Below are 21778 nucleotides of genomic sequence, written 5' to 3'. Positions count from 1 at the left end.
GTATGATTGCTGTGATTTTATCCGAACAGTTCAAATTATTGTCCTCTTATAAATTATAAAGTTTGGATTTTTTTTTATTTGGCGTAGAATCTATAGAATCTTCTGGAAGTTACTGAAATTCTAAATTGAAGCAACCTTCATTATATGAATTTATTCATCCGTTGGTTCGGAGATTCAAAATCGCGTGACTCAACTCTCTTTTTGCATTACATTCACAAAGGCGCTTATTTTTGAAGTTTTTCAGGAAAAACATTTGGATTAGGATTGTTCGATCATAAGGAAAACATAGATTCCAAGATTGATTCAGATGATCGGCTGTAGGATCGATCCACCTAATAAATCTGGCCTCCTTCGATGATCGATCTCTGATAGATCGATCTTTTGTATTTAATTTTTTTTTTTGTTTCGATTATAGTCGTTTATCTTCATGTCATTCGCGACTTATATCAACTATGCAGTTGACAGACAGTAATTGAAAAACTTACAACAGTACAACTGTGATCGATGTTTGCTCTTGGGGTCGAACTCATGGACATCGACTCAGGAAGCAACTGAGCTATATCACAAGCCCTTTGTATTTTAATCATGGAGAAGTTACTTTTTATTAGACAGAAAAATCGAGATAAGAAATAAGAAAAACGAAGTTAAAAGTTTCAAAAACTTCCAAACATTTATTAAGGTTCTCCATACATCTAAATCTTCAGACGGAAATTCCGCAAAGCCAATCTGATTTTGAATACCATTGTCGACCAGATGCCAAACAGGTGGCACTGTTTGACATTGTATCGATACTCAAAATTGAATTAAAATATCCCGAATTCACCGAGGAAAAAAATCATAGAAATGATCAAAATATTGAATCGAAAATAAACCGATCTGATCAATCATTTCCTGGCTAAATCATCTATCAAAAAAGTCAATAATTTGCGTTAAAAAGATCGATCTTCCAAAGACTGATCTTCCAAAGATCGATCCAAGATCAAACAACCCTAGTTTGGATTACAATTCCAAAGTGTGAATTACAGAACTGTACATTTAAGCTTCACAGTCATTTCAGCGTAACACAAATCGAAGGTGCTTAAGTTATTTTCAATATCTAGAGATTCATAATGCACGTGATAATCTGAATACATAGCGTTAGACCAGGGATACCATACGTACTCTTTTAAGAGTATCTACTTATACCTACTCTTTTTCGATCGAGTCATGGGTGTACTCTTCTTTTTTGTAATATTTTAGCAAATGTACTTTTTTTTTGTTGAAAGACATTTGATCACCAATTTGAAAACCACGTATTTCTTCCATTTTATGAAATTTTTTCACATCTGATGCAAAAAAAACTACGAATGAAATACAGCTTCCAACAAATTACTTTAACATCTTGTTTGAGTAAACATGCATTTCAAGTCGTTATAAACATTGAGAGCGATAAGCGCCTTTGAGTAAAGGGTGATACGGTCAAAATTTGGTCAAGGGAAATGCGTGTAAATCGGTGAAATCGTTGATTCAAAAAATCAAATCAAATTTCTTTTTGAAGTTTAATTAGTATAAAATTCAGGAAAATATTCAGTTAGGCTTCCGCTTTTCCAAATCCGAATTGCCGGGCCTTACGCTTAACCCCTGCCATCAGATTTTGAATAGCCTCCTTGTTCACCTTCTTCGCCGCAGAAAGCCAGTTTGCCTTGAACTGCTTGCTGCTCGTCCTTAGCAGTTTTTTTTTTATCTTCTTTAGGTTCCGCTTGACAATAGCTCAGTATTTCTCAATTGGGTGGAGCTCTGGCGTGTTGGGAGCGTTCTTGTCCTTGGGAACCACCTGCACGTTTTTGGCGGCGTACCACTGCATGGCCTTTTTACCGTAATGGCAAGATGCCAAATCCGGCCAAAACAGTACGGAACAACTGTGTTTCTTCAGGAAAGGCAGCAGACGTTTATTCAAACACTCTTTCACGTAAATTTCTTGGTTGACAGTCCCGGAAGCTATGAAAATGCTGCTTTTCAAGCTACAGGTACAGATGGCTTGTCAAACCAGAAATCTCTTCGCGAACTTTGACAGTTTAATGTGCTTTGCCGTATAAAACTCCTGTCCCGGAAGCTGCTAGTAGTCGGCTTTGACGTAGGTTTCGTCGTCCATTACCACGCAGTTAAACTTCGCCTCCGGGATCGCGCTTTGGCCGTCGTATTTTGTTTATCATCGCGATTTGGAGTCACTACCTTCTTGTAAGTCGATAGTCCGGCTCGTTTTTTGGCTCGATGCACGGTTGTAGACGATACACCCAGCTTATTTGCGGCATCTCGGAGAGAGAGGTTAGGGTTTCGCTTGAAACTACCGGCAACGCTCTTTGTCGTCTCAGCGGCTCCCGGTTTCCGATTTCCCCCCGATCCAGAATTCCTGGCTGTCGACAAACGTTCCCCAAAAATTTTAATTACATTTGTAACGGTTGATTCGGCAACTTTTAGCGGTTTTGTCAGCTTTGCGTGCGAGTAGCTCGGATTTTCGCGATGCGCGAGCAAAATTTGGATACGCTGGTCTCCTTCCTTGGACGGCATTTTGACAACTGAAGAGTGAATTCCAAAATCAATTCCAACATTCTACACACACACACACACCTTCAAAATGAGGGGTGTTCAGGTTTTTTAAATACAAAATTGAAAGAAATACGTCAAGTTGATATTGACCAAATTTTGACCGTATCACCCTTTATGCAAATAGTAATCAATATACACAAAATTTAGGTATAGTGCAAGACTATTCATCTATGTATATAAAAAGCTATTTCTATATGTTTGTTTATTTGTTTGTCCTCTATAGACTCAGCCGTCTCAAGAGCTAGAGAGCTGAAATTTGGCATGGATGCTCATTAGGACCAGGAATGGTGAAAAATGATCGTTTATTCAAGACAAATATTGTTTTCACGATATTGACGTCATTTTTCGTCGGATTTGGATGAAAATTGGCACATGAGAGTTTTGAGAGATGGGCAATTGATTTCAGGTATTGAACTTTGGGTCAGGGGTCGGCAAAAGGTGTCGTCCATATCAATTTTTCAATATTTATGTTATTTTAACGTTATTATGCATCGGATTGAGATGAAAATTTGAGCTCGCATATTTTTAGAGACGGGCAATCGATTGCCGATATAAAGTTTTGTATAAGGGGTCGTCCATATTAACTGTTCCATTTTTCGCGATATTGATGTTATTGTACATGGGATTCAGATCAAACTTGATACACGAGAATTTAGAATGACGTGCAATCGATTTCAGGTATTGCAATAATTACTAGAGTCTGTATTGCATCGAGACGAAAATTCATATGTGGGGATTTTCCTCACGGTCATTTGATCCTGATTTCAAATTTAGTAGCATACGACAGAATAAGTGATAACAGTTCAAAACATATTCTAAATTGAAAACGAAACGGAGTTCGTATGGGATCAGCTAGAAATTCATAATTGTCATGTATGTCACAAAACCTCCAAGACATTGGCAGTATTTGATTAAATTGAAATATCTCGGTTATCCGAGCCACCATTTTTATTCTAAATCTATGTGAAAATGTATTTTATCATCGCTTATCGACTTCCTACATCATTTACACGCTCGGCCATATTGAACCATTAATGCTTGAAAAATAATCATAGTCGAAGTTTTGTGGATCAAGTCGTTTTATGAGTTTTCAGTGAAAACTCATAAAATGAGATTTCAAGGAGAACTTGGATTATGGTTATTTTTTAAACATGGTCTCAAAAGTATAAATTTGCAAAATGGAATGCAAAATTCTATGGAAAAACATCTGAATGAATGTAGAACAACAAGCATCAAACCGTGTATAGCCAAAAGAGCTTTTATTGAAATATTTGGATTATTATTAAAAACTAAAAATATTTATCGAAAACTTGTTCAGGTCGCATGAATCGAAATCTCCCGTGTTGGATGTTTACAATGAATATGAACTATTTTGTTGCATTTTCGCAAGTGCTGCTGTCTCCTCCCCGGTGACTGCACAGCACCTGATCTTGTATCCGCTCCTCCCATGTTTCCTAACGCAGCTTCTCGAATTGGACTCGGACTCAATGAGCGAAGGGAAGTGATTTTTAGATCATCACTGCAACAGATAGGAAATATAATAAAAATTATTCGTATGTTACTATGAAAATAAAATCCAACGGGGTATTATGATGTTCAGAATAACATAGCTTACCTCTTAAAAATGTTTTATCATATGGCAAAGCAGAGTGGTTCCTAGCAGATGTTTGCCACTACCGCCAGTCTCCGAGAAATCTGTCCGTGCCGTTCTGATGAGGTGAAATAATTTTCCTCCGATTGCGGGTTCTTTTCTTCGCAAAGTTCTCGTTAGTAATAAAATTTTTTCCAGCAAATCATTCAGCGAAATCTCCTGGTTCCTTCTTGTAACAAATTTGGAACGACCCTTCCGATCAACTACGAGAAAAAAAAATAAGGTAATGGTAATTTGGAAGTGTCCCTCAATTTTATTCATCAAAACAGTTTTTTTTTATATTAATAGCTTAATAGATACTTACGCGTTAATTGTAATCTTTATCTTATAAATAAAGTTACTATAATAAACTAAAATCACCGAATTCACTGCGAAGCTGTAAAAAAAAACAAACACGAACTCTTGCAAAGATGGCTGCAAATTTTATCATATATTTTGCGGTTGAAATTTAACCATTTTGTTGCTTATTCATTAGAACTCACAAAATGCTTGAAATTTAACAGTTCATTACGGTTGAAAAACAACAATAATGGCAGTTCTATCAGAAATCTCAAAAAATGGTTCAAAAAAAGTCATTAATGGTTGAAAAAATATGAGCGTGTACATAGCTTGGTCGAAACCAACAACAGTGATATATGTATATTAGCGCCATAAAATATATAGCGGTAAACTTTCGAAACACGTGATATCTGTTATACACTAATATGTTTCAGCTACTCACTGCTAGGGTGCAGCACATGATAGCTTCATGTGCCATACATAGCCCGTCAAAACTACTTACAGTAGTACCCTGCTTATTGGAATCCCGGTTATCCGCACTTCCGAGCCACATTATTTTGCAAAATCCATGTAAAGTTGTGTTTTATCACCACAATCTATTTTTATTTTCTTTTATCGACGTTTTCAGCGAGTTTAAAGTCAAAATTTGCCGGAAAACGCCATTTAAATAGCATAACAAAATCCATACAAGTGTCGTGATCAACCTGTTTAATTACCATTTTTGCATCATTTTTTCACACCGTTTTTCAAAACCGACATCACTTTTCGAAACTCGTCTTTAAACTGACGCTCTTTTCTATCGGATCCGCTTTCGTCTTCTTCTCTCTCCCTCTCTCTCTCTTCAATGTTCTCTCCGTTCAACGACGGTAACGACCAGACAGTCCAGACCTGTCAGCCGCAGGGCTGATTACTTTGACATATTAAAATGTTGCCACATATTCAATTTATACTCTGGTTCAATCCATCCACTCAACTAACATTCTCTGTGCTAACACTCATCTTAATTTCTTTATTTGTATTATTCAAACTATTTCCTGTATATATTTCTAAATATTATTTATCCTTATCATATTTCCTACAACAAGCTATGCACCTGGATGATACGCAAAACCAGTGTAAAAGGTTAGGGCTTGTCCTTGTATTTCGTGTGTCAGAGGTTCCACTTTTCCGAGGTATTTCCCCTGACTGGTTTCGATTAGCGGGGTTCAACAGTAATTAAATTCTTAGTGATTTAAATTTGTTTTTCGTCTATCATACTTTTTACTTCTCACTTATTAGGCGATCATAGCTTGAATTAAAAAAAATTATTCAAAGAACTTTGAATTTTATATATTTGTTTTTAAAATTCATTTTCTTATCTTTTAAATTTGTTTCTTTTCAATTTAATTTTATAAAAAATACATTTTATTTCTTATCAATTATTCTTTCGATTTATTTTTTCATTATTTCATTTAAGTTTAATGTTGATTCTTTACAGTGCTAATCCGGATCAATCATTCGGTTGATCATTTTTTCATTGTACCAAATGAATATTTGAAAGTAATACTTACTCTAAAAAACGTTAAAAAAATTCCACAACACCTGAAAGTGATCAGCAGAGAGTGTAAATATAAAAACAGGACACTTTTATATACGGATATTAAGATACCGCTACCACCAGAGCATGCATTGATGTTAATTTTCAATTAGAAAACTCAAATCTCTCATCAAATAACATTTAGGTATAAAACATATTTTTCTATTAAATGAAATGAAGGCATCTCAAAATCATTCAGTTGATACTGCATTCTGCAACCGCATTTTATTAAAATTGCTACGAAAGCAACATTCGATATGAGCGCCATGTTTTATGTGGTGGAAAACATTGTAAGCAAGATATTCTGAATCGACTATAAAATATCAAAGACTCAAACCGCGTTAAGTCATCTACAGAAGAATATTGCTATTTGTCACTAGAGGTAACTATGTTAAACCATAATCTGTAGCAAACTTATTTTTTCCTCAGGAATCGGATACAGATGTGTGTCTAAATTTTGAAGAAAACAAATTTTTATCTTTCATTTTGGGTTAAAAAATTGCAATTAGTCGGTTAGGGTCATATTTAGAGATGTGTCGAATATTCGGCGACGAATACCGCCCAAATACCGTTAAGCCGAACATTCGACTTACCGAATAGTTGAGTTCAGTACTCGGCCGAATAGGACGAATATTTATTTTTAAATTTATAAAATTACAGAGCTGACAAGTAATGCTATATACATACATTGATAGAACGATAATGAACGTATAAAGCGAGCAAGATTTTGTTGATATATCCAGGCTTGCCCATAAATCCAATAAAGAATTCGATATAAGTAAAATCTAACGAAGATGCCCAGATGTTGTTTAAAATTCCTTGATTTTTCCTAGATTCAGATTCCGAACTCAACTTTTTTATATATTTTTTTTGATTTTGTGTTTAAAAACTTTTATATAATTTTTTTAAATTAAATTGTTTTACCCTCAGATACAATTTCAACACTGCTGCTGCAAGGATGCCGAAAAAAATTCTGTGTTTTTGCGAAAGATAATTCTGACTTTTTGTGATTTTGAACACAAATTCTGTGAAGTTTTTCTGTGATGCTATTTTGATTAATTTCATTTAAAATTCATGGAAAATGGGTCTTTTTACATTTAACCTTAGAAAAGGCAATTAACGTTTCCACTTTCATCATATTTATTCAACTCAATGCTAGAAATCCATAACTTATTTTAACAAAAAATGCAATAAAAAAAAGGAAATTCGAACAAAATTTACTGTGCAATCTGTGAAAATTCCCAAAATTCGGTGTTCTGTGGCACAGATTCTGTCATAATTTTTTTTTTTTTTATTTATTTATTATTTAAGTCTTTGACTGCTGCCATACAGACCGAATATTAAAATTAACTTATGTTTAAATTAAAACTATGTTAAAACTAGGGAACGTTACGGATTGCACATTTAAACATTGATTTGGATACATTGAAGTCAAACAAGTGTGAAACACCGTTGAAAACTTGAAAACATCGATTAAGCGGGTGGTTTTGTCCAAAAACTGTTCTGCTTCTAGGTAGCCAAAAGGTGGTTTGATTACGCAAACGGCGGGCTGGGGCGTGCAAACTCAAGCTTTGGAGCAATTGTGGACAGTCTACAGCGTTTGTCAGGATATCGTATACAAACATTCGCTGCAAATATGTTCTTTTTTGGCCTAGGGATGGTATAGACAAAAGAGCACACCTTTGTGGGTAGGGAGGTAGCCTTACAGGGTCTCGCCATGGCAGTTGACGCAACGCATAACGAAGAAATTTTCTCTGAATTCGTTCGATTCGTTCGATATGGACAGAGTGGTAGGGTGCTCAAACTGGTGCTGCATACTCCAAGACACTTCGCACCAAAGAGCAGAACACTGTCTTGAGAGCGTATGGGTCCTCAAAGCTCAAAGTATTTCGTCGCAGGAATCCAAACAAAGCGAAGGCTTTAGCTGTTGTTGTTGCGATATGCTGATTAAACGAGAGTTTCTGATCAAAGGTTACTCCAAGATCCTTTATTGTGACAACTCTTTCGAGCGAAGTGCCACCAAAAGCGAAATCGAAGACCAAAGAGTTTCTGGTTCTAAAAAAGCTGATGCACTTGCACTTATCAACGTTTATTTCCATTCCATGTTTTCCACACCATGCGAGAAGTCTGTTAATGTCTTCTTGGAGCGCAGCGCAGTCCACTCTTGAGTCAACGATCCGGTAGATTTTCAAATCATCTGCGAACAGTAGTTTTAGCGATTGAAGGACGGTTGCTAAGTCGTTTATGAAAATCACGAAAATAAGTGGTCCTAAGTGACTACCTTGCGGAACACCAGACGGCATAGTAAACATAGTGGAGTGAATTCCACGGATATTTACGAAGCCTTGACGACTAAGCAGGTAAGAGTGCAACCATTTGCTTACCCATTCAGGGAAACCATAGCGTTTTATTTTCTCCATCACGACCATATGAGGAACTTTGTCGAAGTCCACTTGCAGTTTTTTATCAGTCGCAGTATGCAGGTCACTGGCATAGCACATCAAGTTGGTCAATGTTGATCTCTTCCGGATAAACCCGTGCTGGACTTCGGCAAGTATCGGAGGAGTAGCTGCTGAATAGGGCCTTTCGTACATCAAAACTTCAAGCACCTTTGAAAAACAGCAGAGGATTGAAATTGGCCGGTAGTTCTCCACACGATGTGCATTCCCAGTCTTATGAATCGGCGATATAGAAGCGGTTTTCCAATGGCTAGGAAAAACACCTTCTGAGATTGATCGGTTGAAAATTAAAAAAAGCGGTGTTGCAAGAGATACAGCTAATCTCGAAACCGATGACGATGGAATGCCATCTGGACATGGAACTTTCGATGGATCGAGCGAACTGAGTACGTTTAACACTTCCTGATCGGTAAATAGAGGTTGTGGGAGCCTGACGTCATAGTTCGGTAGAGTTCCAAAATAGGTATCAGCGCAATCAGGATTAGACGAGCTATAAACACTGCTGAAGAATTCCGAAAATAAATCAGCCGATTCCCTGATGCTACTCGAGATGCGTCCATGAAACGATACAGAAAATGGAATCGTATTTTTGAGGCGGCGGCTGTTCATAAATTTCCAAAAACTCGATGGATCTTGCTTTACGTTGCGTTCGATGTTTAAAATGTATCGTTTAAAGGCAGTGTTTCTCAGTGTTGAGTACTCAACTTCTTAACCAGATAGGATAATCTTGTTATGATCAGATTTATCCTTGAAGTAACGTTTCCGGGCTTTCCAAACTGAGTTGCGGCTTCTACGAAGTTCCGAGTTCCACCAAGGGAGCTTAAACGGCTTATGTCGGTTTGGTCGTCTGGGAGGGGTGCACTCAAGAAGTATACCCCAAAGGTGGTCATAGAATATGGAAAGAGCACTGTCGATATCCAGATTGGCGAAAGTAGAGATCCAATTTGTTTCTGCTAACGATTCTATCGCACGATCGGTATCACAGTACATAAAATCTAATTCACATGATACGGGGTGAACTATTTCCAAACTGCATGCTCCGTAAGGATTGTCAATTAATAAAATTGAAGGGTGATGATGTCGATCGGTGTTTAAAATGGCGTGTGGTGGGTTTACAATTTCTGCAAGATCTGGTCTATTCAAGAAAACTAAGTCGAGAATTCTGCCATTAGCGTCAACGAGAGAGCACATCTGAGATAAACCAGATGCAATAGTGCACTCGATTACAGCCAGTTCCTGTTCAGTTGAGGCGTTTACTGGCAGAAAGCTATTAGTATCCTCCTCAAAACTCCAGTTTAAGTTCGGTACACGGTGCCCCCCTGGACCGTTATTATAAAAAAAAAGTGACCATCAAAACCAAGTACAGGGCTCGATTTCTTAGGTAATTCTACACCTCTGGGCAAATTTTAAAAAAAAATCCCTAGTCGAATTTTCGAGAAATCTTGATTTGAAGTTTTTAGGTAAAAAAAAAACAATCTTTATAAATATAAATGAATTTCTGTCTGTCTGTCTTTCTGTCTGTTCCCTATAGACTCAGAAACTACTGAACCGATTTACGTGAAACTTGGCAGGTGGGAGTATTGGAGGCCGGGGAAGGTTCCTATTATGGTTTGGGACCCCCTCCCTAACAGGAAGGGGGGAGGGGCCTCCCAAACAAAAGACAATTTTTTGCATAACTTGAGAACCAATCAAGCAAATGGTATCAAATTTGGCATGAGGTAGTATTTGGGAACGGAGAATATTTCAATGAATATTAGATACCCCTCTTTCCTCTCAGTGGGTTGATAGAAAGGAGGGAGGGGGGCTACCTTACAATTTCTCATATAACTCGAAAACTATTCAAGATATTGGAACCAAATTTGGCATGGTATTTGGATACGAAAAATATTTCTATGATTATTTGAGCCCCCTTCCCCCTTCCCCCTTTATATCTTTCCGCTGAAAAAAGGGTGGGGCTTAAATTTATAATAGAAACATTCCTCGTATTCAAATACCCTAACATGCCAAATGTGGTTCAAATTTGCTCGATCAGATCTCCAGTTATACTGAAAATTGTAAGGGAAATCTCTTCTCCCCCTTTTAATCCACCATTTTGATGGATTGAGGGATACCAAATATTCAAAGAAGCATTTTTCGTACTCAAATATCGTTCCATGCCAAATTTGGTTCCATTTGCTGTTGTAGTTCTTGAGTTATGCAATAAAAATTGTATGGAACTTCCCTCCCTCTTTCCTTTCTTTCCGCTGGAAGAAGGAAGGGGTCTCAAACAATCATTAGAAAATATCACGTTCCCAAATATCCGCCCATGTCAAATTTTGTTCCATTTGCTTGATTAGTATTTGAGTTATGGAAAAATTAAAAAGAGGGCCCCTCCCCCCTTTATACAGTTGCGTTCAAAAAAGAATGAAATCGCGTGAAGCAGCGCACCTACTTCCAACTTTGACAAGCTGCCATTTCTCTCTCGGTTGATATTTTTTCATGAAAATTTCACACAATCTAGTTCAACTATTCAACTAACACTCTACAAAATTTGAAGTCGTTACAATGACGCAAAACAAAGATACAACTATTCCCGTAAAAAAGGGAAATTTGGAATTGCTTCACTAAATTTGTTGTATCTTTGACAATTTTCATTGAAAAATCATGAAATTTGGTTCAAAGATGTAAAAATGTTTGATCTAATACCAGGCCAAGTTTCGTCAAAATCGATGAACGTGATCAAAAATGGTGCCGGGTAGAAAATGAGGTTCATTATCTCATTCATGAGGTTCATTATTTCATTCTTTTTTGGACGGATGTTTGTATGGAAAACATTGTAATCCATGTATTCTTGGTTTGCTTTTTCACAAAACCAAAATTTATCACAAAGAATGTTTTGAATTGATAAAAACATCATTCCTGCTTTTTTTTGAAGAGAAAATGTTTCAACTAAAAAGAGCAGAGTTTCAGAAATGACCTGCTTATTATACCGATAAACCAATTTGATACACAATTAAAGATAGTATTCTATTCGCTTTTGTGTTTAAATACCAGCTCTCTTGGAACCATTTCTGTTTCTAAACAAAGCAAGAATGAAATTACTATCAATTTACAATATGCTTTGTGATAAATTTTGGTTTTGTGAAAAAGCAAACCAAGAATACATGGATTACAATGTTTTCCAAACAAACATCCGTCCAAAAAAGAATGAAATCGTCTGCTGGGCGATTTATACCTCATTTTCTACCCGGCACCATTTTTGATCACGTTCATCGATTTTGACGAAACTTGGCCTGGTATTAGATCAAACATTTTTACATCTTTGAACCAAATTTCATGATTTTTCAATGAAAATTGTCAAAGATACAACAAATTTAGTGAAGCAATTCCAAATTTCCCTTTTTTACGGGAATAGTTGTATCTTTGTTTTGTGTCATTGTAACGACTTCAAATTTTGTGGAGTGTTGGTTGGATAGTTGAATTAGATTGTGTGAAATTTTCATGAAAAAATATCAAACTAGAGAGAAACGGCAGCCTGTTTAAGTTGGAAGTGGGTGCGCAGCTTAACGCGATTTCATTCTTTTTTGAACGCAACTATATCTCCCTAAATACTGTAAAGAGGGAGGAGTCTCAAATAATCATAGAAATATTTTTGGTATCCAAATACCATGCCAAATTTGGTTCCAATATCTTGAATAGTTTTCGAGTTATATGAGAAATTGTAAGGTAGCTCCCCTCCCTCCTTTCTATCAACCCACTGAGAGGAAAGAGGGGTATCTAATATTCATTGAAATATTCTCCGTTCCCAAATACTACCTCATGCCAAATTTGATACCATTTGCTTGATTGGTTCTCAAGTTATGCAAAAAATTGTCTTTTGTTTGGGAGGCCCCTCCCCCCTTCCTGTTAGGGAGGGGGTCCCAAACCATAATAGGAACCTTCCCCGGCTTCCAATACTCCCACCTGCCAAGTTTCACGTAAATCGGTTCAGTAGTTTCTGAGTCTATAGGGAACAGACAGAAAGACAGACAGACAGAAATTCATTTATATTTATAAAGATTGTTTTTTTTGACATAAAAACTTCAAATCAAGATTTCTCGAAAATTCGACTAGGGATTTTTTTTTAAATTTGCCCAATAGTGTAGAACTACCTTAGAAATCGAGCCCTATACTTGGTTTTGATGGTCACTTTTTTTTTATAATAACGGTCCAGGGGGGCACCGTGCGGTAGGTTATAATCCCCGGCTACGACGATAATATCTTGACTAGTTGCGGAACTCGTTAATCGATCAATTGCTGACATATGGGACGAATATAGAGGAGTTTCGCTATTAGGTCTAAAGTAAACACAGCACAAGTAGACGAAACGGCATTGATCACATTCAGGTACTGCTACAGAGACTGCATCGATGCCATGCCTTATTGCAATCAATACGCCTCCACCTCGTCTCAGCTGACTTGTGTTCGAATTTCTATCATTGCGGTAAATACTGTAGTTCAAAGCTAATTCAGAGCTTGCTATGTCATTTTTCAACCCAGTTTCTGTGATCATGACAATGTCGTATTCACATGAGGACAGTGCGAGTAGAAATTGATTGGTTTTTGTACGCATACCAATTTGCTAAAAATTCTGTGATATTTGAGATTTTTCTGTGATTTCGACAACCTTGTGCTGCTGTGATTCAATGAAAACTTTAAATTTAAAGTAACTTTCTTTCATTTTTCTCTTGTTTGTTTTAGAATAATGATTAGATTTGGTTCAGATTTACCCCATGCTTTTACAAAGTTTTCAAAAATCGTCCTGAATTACCCGACCGTGGTAGAAAGTATGGTATGCTTTAGGTTAAAGATCATCGTTCTTTTTAACAACTGTTTTAAAGATATCTTACTCAAATTCGACCTTTATCTAATTTAATATTAAAAAAGCAATTTCAAATAGCTTGGCACCTGTTTCAACATGTTTTGTACTAGAATTTACCGGATGATGAACATCCTAGAAGTGACAAATCATCTTACATCCTTTCAGTTTTTAATGACATTATACTCAAATATAGAATCGAATGTAGATACATGTTTCTTTATCATCATCAGAGAGATCTTTATCAGAGAGATTTTTATCATCTTGTTGAATATAATCTACTTAAAAATATGAGGGTTAAAAATGGAAGAAATGGAAGAAATAGAACGGTTAAAAATGGAAGAAATAGATTAATGGCTTTCGGTTTTTCATCAAAATTCGTTTGGTTAATAATCGGTATTCGACCGTTGGCCGATATAGATGCGGATAAATTATTTTTTGTGATATAAACCATACTGATAAATATTTCAGTAGGGTTTATAACACAAAAAATAACTTATCAAATATGCCAGGAGGCTAGTATTAATTATTTTCGCAGAGATTTTAGATTTTTTGCATGAATAAAACAATTTTAAAAATATTATTTTTTGGACCATTTGAGTACACACTTTTAAGTTCTTTAATATTAATAGTTGAATCGCAATCGTATTGAATCTCAATTTTTGATCATACATACTTAAATCTTTCAAATGTTATAACTTCGTATAGTTTAATTTGTATAATAAGCCTTAAGCATTGAAAATAAAGAAAATAAGTTCAGTTGTTCAAGAGTCACGAAGATTTAGCCTATTAGATTTCAGCAAAGAAAAACTTTTTTCAAGAAAGCCTTCAATTTAAAATAATCTTTTCATATACTTACATCAAATAAGTTTAATCTTCCAAACTCTTGAGCAAATTCGGAGATTTGACCTAACGATGAAAAAAAATCAATTTTTTAAAAGCAAGAAATTAAAATTCGACGGTTTAAAACTCTTGCAAACTCGATCCTTACTTAAAATTTTACGATTTTCAGCTCAAATTGCTCAATGGAATCAACAGTAAAAATTATAAGTTCCTCAAATTTAAATTCTACAACATCTGGGTTTTTCATCTTGATTGTTAAACTCATATACGAGCCTAATCTGAACCAGAATTTTGAATATTTATTCTAAATCTGAATTCAAAAATTGAATTTTAAAACTGTTTTCGAATGTCAATACAATTTTTGAATCCAAATTCCGTGTAAAGTTTTTAAATAAGAGCCAAAATGTATTTCAGAGCTCTCAATCAGAATCTAAAATTTTATGTTTGAAGTTTTGGAATTCAATCTGCATTTATTATTTCAATCAGGGTCGTATGAAGAGGTGACTCATGGGGGGGTTTTTGATGACCAATTTTTTCCTATGACATTTCTGCTCAAACAATCCGTGAATTAAAAAACTAAAAATACTTATAATTTTTAAATAATATTTGATTATTCATTTTACAGTTCGTTTTTTCTAAATAAATTGAAACAATTTTTTGAGTTTAAATAGAAACTTTTGAAAATACATCCTAAAATATTTCAAAAGATGATGAGGATTTGTATGAATAAATCTTAAGTTTGCAATCAAATTCGGACATTCTTTTTCCAAATTTTCAAACCAAAATCTGGTCATTATTCTGGAAAATAGGACAAAAATACAAAAACTATTGAACAAAAATTAAGTGAAAAAAATTTGAATAATTATTTTTTTCACCGAGAAAAATAACCAGATTTTAAAACGTATTTCAGTCCCCTAAAAAATCGTTTATATATATTTTAATAAATCAAGCTTTTAAAATTCCATTATTGGGCGACAATTTCTAAAACTATAATGATGTAGTTTAATTTTTTTTAAATTTCCAATAAATTTTAAATAAATCCGGACAAAAAAAAGGGTTTTTATAAACAAAATTTGGGCAGCCGAACCTTTCCCTATGTTTTTTAAATAGAATTTCCGGGCGAATCCGGGTAAATCCTGACAATTTTAATTAAAGATTTTACTTTGAAATTTGGTTCTTGAAAATATTGCAACATTAATAATGTTGAACAATACACCAATACATATGAGGCCCTTAGAGCCAAAGGGGTATAACTGCATAAATGTTTATTTCGAGAAAACAAAATTTTAAATTGTTGGGTTTGGTCATTTTCCATATATTTTACGAGAATTTTCATTTTTCTCTCCTCTATAACAGTATGTAAATATACATGTCCGGCAAAACAGGTGTTCGCTACGAATCCGGTAGGAACAAGACGAGCGGGAGTGCAACGAGCGAGGTGGTTAGACCAAGTGGAGCGTGATCTGGCGAACGTGGGGTGCCCGAGAAATTGGAGAACGGTTGCTATGAACCGAGTGAATTTTAGGAATTATGTTCGTCAAGTTATGTCGTGAGACGGAATACTATGTAAATAAATAAATAACATATTAAAATTAAGAAAAAAATCATCAAATATAGTTTGAAACATGGAGAATCGTTTAGCATCAATAACTCAAAATCGACAATTTTGTTACTTATACCACTTTGGCTCTGAGGGCCTTAAATGGAATTTCCGGAAATTTTTTGAAGAGAAGGTACATCTTTCTTTATCATCAATTAATTTTAATTAAAAATCAACTTTTGTTGATGGATTTTTTTGCAAAATGAACTATAACTCTACTTTTTTTTTAATTTTCAGCTGAATTGTGCAAAATAATTTACATTGGTTTAATTCTTAAATCGAACAATTAGAATTATCATTCTGCAATCTCTTGCAATTTAAATCATTACCAAAATTATCATCTTGATAATTTTATTTTGATTGTGGGAATTATTTACGAGCTGAATCTGAATCTGAATTTTCAACTTCAATTAAAAATTTGAAAATCTTTTTTGGAACTTCAATACGTTTTCTTAAATGTACATATAAACGGTTTTTGAGTTTAGAACTATGAGCCAAGAATTGAAATCAGTTTCGGAGACCTCAATCATGAATCCATAATACTTATAGGATGTTTTGGGTTTTAATGATTATTCTTTATTTGAATAAGGATGTTGGATAAGGTGATAAGGTTGGAAACCCGACTTACAAATCTAAACAAAATAAAAATTTCGAATGATGAATCTCTATCGCTATTTTGAAGCTTTTCTATGTTTAAATTTAGCATAAGAATAAAGATCATGAACTTCGAATCTGAATCTTTAATTTTTTTTTCATATTCGAATGACATTAAGGGGGGGGGGGGGGTCTAACACTTTCAAAAAATCGTTTTTTTTTATTTTTTTTTAATTTCTTATTGTAAAACATTTCAAGAATGTTGTGTCAAATTTTCAAGTCAATTGAAGCAAAACTGTAGAAATTATAGGCCTTTGTCTCCTCCTATCTAATACTGCAAGAAAGCAGGAGCAGAAACTTCAAACGCGTTTTTCTTGAAAGCACATTTTTAAAGTCCGTGGACATCGTCATTTGAAAACTACTTATCCGATTCTTTTCAAATTTGGAATATATTTTCTACATATAAAATACGAGACCCCAACTTTTTTCTTTTTTTTTTTACTTTGGGGAGATTTAACAGATAAAAAATGGCGGATTTTTTCGTGAAAAATCGTAGTGAAAAATAAATTTCATAACAATTATTTTAAGTTAAATAAAAACGTTGGGGTCCAGAAAAACATCTATTAAAAATATTTTGCTCTGGTTTTTTGACTTCAGATGATTCTGTGCTGAGATACAGTGTCCACCGCAATTCCTGTTTTCTAAAATTCATCCTCTAAAGTGCTCCGTCACCGGCTCATTTTTCAATATTTTACTACGAAAAAATTACTAAATGTTCTTTTAACAATGCTTTGTATAATGCAAAAAATTCGAATACATTTGTTTGAACGATAGCTCTGGAAAAAAAATCGTGAAAATGGTGTTTTTTTTACCCGTTAGACCCTACCTACCCCCCCCTAACTAGATGTAAAAAAATGCGTATGAGTTTCGCAAATCATGTATCAAATTTTGAAGGAAATGTTAAACCAAATTTCAACGAAGATTTCAAACACAGCTTTTTATTTCAATTTTTCATGATGATTCGAACTGAAAACAAGAATCCTAAAGTGAATTCATAATCCGAAAATTGAAATTTTTATTTTGATTGTAAAAACCAGAACGAAACTTAGTATTAAAAATTAATTACTATCTATAAGTGATATAATTTTGAAAATCTGTAGCTGAATTCTGAACCTGAGATTAGTTTTCGGCGTTTTGAAGTCAGTTTCGAGTCAAGATTGTTACCATCGAATAACATTACTCCATCATAAAAATTTGATTGAAAATTTTAAATATTATGTAGAATATCTCGCTTACTTTTGATGGACCTTCATGAGAGGGGGGGATAACCCCCAACCCTTTCCCCCCTCCCGTTCCTACGGCCATTATTTCAATTCTCTATTTTTAATTCATCTAGTGAATCTTAAATAACACATAAATTTTGAATTATGAATATTGTTCTGACTTTTTAATTCTTAATAGCTCTTTTGAAGCGTTGTAAGATTTTAATTCTGCATAAGAACTAAGTTCACGAACTTCGAATCTGAATATAAGGCAAAAATAGAGGATACTCTCTAGTTTTTTTTTTCATGTCCGAAAAGCAAAATAATTAATAATATTTAGTAAAACATGAAACATATTTTTATGGAATGCAGAACCTAATTTGAATTAGGATTTCAAAACTTTGTAACTATTATTTTTCTGGATAATTTTTTTGAGAAAAAATATCCTAAGTACTTAAGGTAGAAAAGATGAAACATAAACCCTGTCTAAATGCGTGGTTGGGAAAGTTCAGCAAAAATTATAGAAAATATGCACAATATTTACTTTGGATATCAGTTGAAATATCTCAGTTATTTGTGGAACAATTTAAACAAAAAGTACATAAAAATATATCTATGGGTCAATTTTGAAATGCTTCTAGGTTTAGGAAAAGTCAATGAAGTTTGTAAAAACTACAACCGAAAAAGTACTGAAAGTCAAGTTCCAGAGCCCCTGTGGGTATGCAATTTAAGGAAAAATTATCAATATTTTTTTCACCTACGTATAAAGTTTTGCGTAGGACAAAAGTAATTCGAAATCATAAAACAATTTGGCTCTACAGGGTTGACTGCTTTTTTTCTAGTTCCCTATTAGTCCTGATTTTGTTTTGTTTTTTTTAAAGGATTATTGATTAGCCTCTACATAGAAACGCTCCATTGAGTAGAAATTTTATGTTATTAGGAGATTTTTTAGCGTTTAGAGATATTTCTTTTTTTTTTCCGGGATTTTAAGCATCTATGGCTCATTCATCCCATTCTCCTCCGTGGCTAGTTGTTATATTTCATTAATTAACTTAGTACTTTTGAGGAAAGTTAGCAGTTTGATAGGATTTGTCGAATATTGATAGCCAGGTTGCAATCAAGCCGGGCTTGAGCATAGATGTCGCAGTCTGTGAGGATGTGCTTGATGGTGTTCTGTATGTTGCAGCTCGGACAAATTGGAGGGCCAGATCGGTCGAAGAGGTGAGAATGGGTTAAGCGGGTATGTCCTATTCGGATCCTTGTCAATGCGACTCTTTCGACCCGGTTTGGCTGGTCAGTCCATTTCCTGGTACAGTTTTTGATCTCACGTAATTTTGGATGCCTATTTTGATTCCACTCGATGTCCCATGCTAGTTGGATGCCGTTTGTGGATTGGAATATCAGGTGGTTCCAATTTAGTGCCTTCTTGTGCCAGGCGATCAGCGGCCTCATTACCAGGAATACCAGAATGACCTGGTATCCAGGTCAGTGTGACTTTTTTGCTGACTGCCCGATCTGATATGGATGATATCCATGGATGTTTCAGATTCCCCGCAGCGTTAGAGATATTTCGAAGTATAGTTACTCTTGTTTAAAATCACCGATTTTCTCCAGTTTAATATTCTTTTAGAAGAAATTATCACGTGTTCTACAAAAGATCTTCACGGAATGTTGCAGGTCATGTTATATGATGGTCAAACAATTCATTTGGAACTTCGCGTCATTATGAGGAACTCCATGCTCTAGAAAGATTTTTAGCAAAAATGTCTCGGCGATGCAAATTTTTATCTTCTACTTTCTTTTTCAGAAAACGTTTCAATCCTGAAACTATAATCGAGCTTGAGTTTTAGAACCTCTTTTCCAATTGATTGATAGTTCTATTTAATAGATAATTCCTGGAAAAATCCTTGTTTTGTAATTCTGAATATGTAGTTAATAAAAAACACCAAGTTTTGGCTCAATTCTTTTATCCCAACCAAATTCCTTCCTGATATGTCATGAAAAGTTTGTAAAACATCGCTTTCGTACACTTCCGAAAGAGAAACACGTCAGACAAAAGCACACTAGGAAAAAAAACGGCTCACCAAAACATGTTTATGCTTTCGGGCAATTCCGGCCCGTTTTTGTTTGACCAGAAGACCTGCCCTGGAGTCATAACATTTCTTTGGCAGCCCCAAATCGCTGCTACTATTTAGGGAAAGAAACGGAAAGCATCACCTGACATCGAATTTCACGGCATAGTTGAACATAACCAACAAAAAAACCTCAAATGACGTACCGCCTGGCGGTCAACGAAACGTGCGCCCGATGCGAGAGCCGTTGCCCACATTTCATAAACATTTTGATCATGAACTTGACTTTGTTATCACTACTGTTCCCAACTTTGGTTGATTCCAACGTGAGGTTTGGATCGAATCTCATCGGTTTGTTTTGGTCGGCTAGCTTGTAATTTGGATGATATCATTTTAGATTTGGATGGGATAATCACGTTTTGACCTTACAAGCTACCAAATAACGGGTGTTAGGAATTCAAGTGTGAAAATATATTTATTTTTTTTTTTGCGGTAGTAAATGTTTAGTTAAATTAGTAAAAAAAATTAAAATATAACTTCAAACAGGGTTTTTGGCTAAGTTTAAAATTCTATCCATCAAATAGAACTCCCGCTTTTTTCATCTCTACCCTTGACAGGTTAGAGTGACGCTTTTTGCTCATACGGATGCCCATGTGCGTTCATCGCCCGGAGGGGGTACATGATCGATAAGAGCGAAATATTCAAATTGAATCCGTATTCCGCTAGCTGACCCCATCCGGTTGTAATGAGAATCAGAGATAAACACACCGACTGTTCTTCACCGCCTGACTGGATGAATGGATTGGATGGATGCAAAAACTCCCAGTCAACGCCTTGCAAACATCATCCCCATCATCATCATCATCATCATCCTTGCGATGCGGAATGCCCAACTTAGAGATTGCCGGTTCCGCACCCTGTAGGGCAAAAAAAAAACAGTGGCAAGTTCGAGGGATGAGGAGAATGGAAAAAGTACGCAGTGAGATTTGCCCCGGGAAGGGCAAATGACGTCCAAACACTCACTTCATCGGCCATCAATCGCCTGGGCCGAGTTGAGTTGAGGGTGCACGAGCATAGTTCAGAGGATTCATCATTCGATACCCGCCGCAATTCAAACGCCTATGCAACCGATTGTGCAATGTTAGAGTGTGTCTACCCTTAAGTTAAAAAAAAGATAATCAAAACTCAGAGCAAGAGTTTAAATAGTTATTTATGTTAACGAGCTTTGATCACCGCTAATTCTTATTGGCTTTTCTAGTTGATGCTTTTCGGTGAATTTGAAATCAAATACAAACAATTCTTTTGACGTTTCGGCCTACTACCTTCAGCCATCCTCAGAAAACTATATTTTAAACAAAAAACTTAAATTAATACAAAAAATTCTTCACAATATTTCATCACAATTTCACTGCACTTTTGCACTTACGATTTGTATCGCCGCGTGCTTCCTGAACGGCTGTCTTACTTGATTTAAGTCCGGTTTTGAATCGCTTCTAGCAGCTGGCGTCTATCATTCCGGTGTCGTCGTGATGTTGTTTGTTGTCGTCGTGTTCGGTGACGTCGTTTTTGAATCCGTCGTTTTAGTTGCGAATTGTGGCGTCTCTCTTAGTTTTTTAATAATAGAGCTATATATTTTAGAAATTTCAATCGAATCTTGCTTGATGTTTACTGTTCTTCCTTTTTTGAGTTTTATGTGTAGTGTTTCAGCTGTTTTTCGTTTTCCTTCTTGGTTTACTCTTTCTAAAATATATGCTTTGTCGAAATTAAACTTATGGTTCTGTTCTATGGCATGTTGTGTCAATCCTGTGGCTCTGGTGTTTTGTTTGAGACTCGTTTTATGATTTTTAATCCTTTTTTCCAGAGTTTGAGATGTTTGTCCACAGTATTCTTTCCCGCATTCACAAGGAATTGAATATACCACATTTGTCTGTTTTAATTTTGGAATTTGGTCTTTCGTTTTTGTGAATAAACAGGTTTTAATTTTGTTGATTGGTCTCGAGGATGCAATTATGCCATGAT

General features: G+C 35.2%; 1 long non-coding RNA gene across 1 annotated transcript; it reads right to left on the bottom strand.

Annotated features, from left to right (window-relative positions):
- Positions 1 to 3832: 3832 nt before the first annotated feature.
- On the bottom strand, positions 3833 to 4675 carry LOC129743699 (uncharacterized). Its single transcript, XR_008736657.1, has 3 exons — positions 4542 to 4675; positions 4202 to 4440; positions 3833 to 4105 (listed from the first exon to the last, which is right to left on the bottom strand). It is a non-coding gene; the product is annotated as an uncharacterized LOC129743699 (long non-coding RNA).
- Between the last annotated feature and the right edge of the window lie 17103 nt (positions 4676 to 21778).

The sequence above is a fragment of the Uranotaenia lowii genome, chromosome 2 (genome assembly GCF_029784155.1).
Source record: "Uranotaenia lowii strain MFRU-FL chromosome 2, ASM2978415v1, whole genome shotgun sequence".
In the NCBI taxonomy this organism is placed as follows: Eukaryota; Metazoa; Arthropoda; class Insecta; order Diptera; family Culicidae; genus Uranotaenia; species Uranotaenia lowii.
This window is presented reverse-complemented; position numbering and strand designations above follow the sequence as displayed.